We start from the raw sequence: 2643 nt of genomic DNA on the forward strand, positions 1-2643 counted from the left end.
AAAGAGTGGAATACAGGTAAATGAAGGATGAGGATCGGATTCAACAATAAAATCCCCAGGGAAACATATGACACTAATAGATAAACAAGGATAATCATGGAAATTTTAGCCTGTGCCACATACAACTACAGCACACAGATACTGCAAATAGTAAACAAAATATGACTCTTAGCAAGACAAACATGAGCTTCTCACTAAAGTCCTCTGTACTTCAATTTCTGTTACTTAATTCATCATGTCCAGTTTTAAAAAATAAATAGAAGGATGCTAAAAGACAAAAAACATACAGACACACACACACACACACACACAAGCACATACAACAAACCAGTCTGGAGAAACAAAGCAAGCAACAAAATCTGACTATTCAGAAACAGCAGAGATTTTGGATAATTAGACTAGAAACATTTTTTAGATAAAATATTTCTAATTTACATTACAGTCAAGGGATTAATGCTCTTGCAAATAAAGAGTTCAACAAGTAAAAAGCAAAAATACTCAACTTGGAATATAGGCAAGGGCTATAAACAATAATCAAATGGGAAGATGAACATTTCATCTGTATACGATAAATTTTAAAGTCATCACAGATCATTAAAAATATAGTAGTATTGGTACGGAAAATGAATAAAACAAAGTTTGATAAGCTATATTTGGAGTAATACTCATGAACACAGGTATTTCTTTTTATTGTTTTTGTTTTGGATTTTTATTTGTTTCTTTATAAATTTTAGTAGTATATATTTTTATTTAAGGCAAACAAATGTCATGTAATTCATATATACAGATTTAGGAACATAGTGATACTTCCCACCCTGCCCCTCCTCCCACCCACACTCCCACATTTCCCCCTCTTTCCTCTCTTATGTCTTCTCTTAATTTTTACAATTATTTACTTTCAGTCCCTTTTATGCTCATAAGATTAACCCTACACTAAGAAGATTTCAATAGATAGAAGGAAAAACATTGTTCCTTGGTAGTAGAGACAAGGGCTATAAACAATCACTGAATCTCAAAATTTCAATTTCACTCCTATACATTACATTTTTGGTACTCTACTAGTTACCACATTTTGAGCTGATTTTTGTATAAGGCTTAAGATAGGGGTTGGTCTTGTTTCACACTTCTGTGTGTGGAGATCCAATTTTCTTAGCACCATTTGTTGAAGAGACTGTCCTTTCTCCAGGGATTAATTTTACCTCCTTTGTCAAATATTATTTGGTTGTAGATGTATGGATTTATTTCTGGAATTTATATTCTGTTCCATTTACTACACATCTATTTTTGCCAATACCAGGCTGTTTTGATTATAACTGCCTTGTAGTATATCTTGAAATCTGGTATTGTGATGCCTCCAGCTTTGTTTCTGTTGTTATAAATTTTTTTCACTATTTGGGGTTGCTCATGTTCCATATGAATTTTAGCATAGTTTTTTCTAGATCTGAGAAGAATGTTGTTGGTATTTTGATTGGGATTGCATCGAATCTATAAATTACTTCTGATAGTATTGAGTAGATATTTTGATGATGTTAATTCTTCTTATTCATGAACATGGGAGATTTTTCCATTTGTTAGTATCTGTTTGTTTTTTTTTTTTTTTTTTGGTTAGTGTTTTGTAATTTTCATTGTAAAAACTGTTCATCTCCTCGGTTAAATTTATTCCAAGGTATTTAATTTTTTTTCTAGCTATTGTGAATGGGATTAATCTTAGAAGTTCTTTCTTTCTCAGTCATGGAATTGTCTGTGTATATAAAGGCTATTTTTTTGTGTTAATTTTATATCCTGCAACTTTACCAAACTTTTGTATGAGTTCCAATAGTCTCTTAGTGGAGTCTTTTGGTTACCCTATATATAGAATCATGTCATATGCTAACAGGGATAATTCAATTTCCTCCTTTCCAGTTTGTATCCCTTTGATTTTTTTCCTTGCCTAATGGCTCTGGCTAAAACTACCAGGTCTATATTGAATAGCAGTGCTGAGAGAGGGTATCCTTGTCTGGTTCTGAAACTTAGTGGAAATGCTGCCAACTTTTCCATATTCAATAAGATGCTGATTTCTCATAAAATTTTTGTGGATTTGTCATAAATTGGCTTGATCGTATTGAGGAATGTTCCTTCTATACTCAGTTTGCTTAAGGTTTTCCTCAATAAAGGATGTTTTATTTTATGAAATGGTTTCTCTGCATCTAGTTTTTTTTTTTTAGTTCTTTAGTTTGTTAATGTGATGTATCACATTTGTTAATTTGCATATCTTGAACCATCCCTTTATACCAGGGATACATTCCGCTTGGTCTGGGTGAATGATCTCTCTGATGCATTATTGGATTCAATTAGCTAGTATTTTGTTGAGGATTTTTACATCTACATTCATCAAGGATATTGATCTATGACTCTCTTTCTTTGTTTTATTTTTTTCTGGTTTCGGAATTAAGGAGATGCTGGCTTTGTAGAAGGAATCTGGGAGGATTCCTCTTTTTCAATTGTTTTGAATAGCTTTAAAATGATTGGTATTAGTGCTTTAAAAGTCTGATACAGTTCAGCAGTGAAACCATCCAGTCTTGGACTTTTCTTTGTTGGGAAGGTCTTTATTACTGATTGAATCTCCATCTTGGTTATTGGTCTGTTTAGGTTTTCTTTGTCTTT

The sequence above is a fragment of the Oryctolagus cuniculus genome, chromosome 1, assembly GCF_051225735.1.
Source record: "Oryctolagus cuniculus isolate XC-2025 breed Fujian yellow rabbit chromosome 1, ASM5122573v1, whole genome shotgun sequence".
Classification (NCBI taxonomy): domain Eukaryota; kingdom Metazoa; phylum Chordata; class Mammalia; order Lagomorpha; family Leporidae; genus Oryctolagus; species Oryctolagus cuniculus.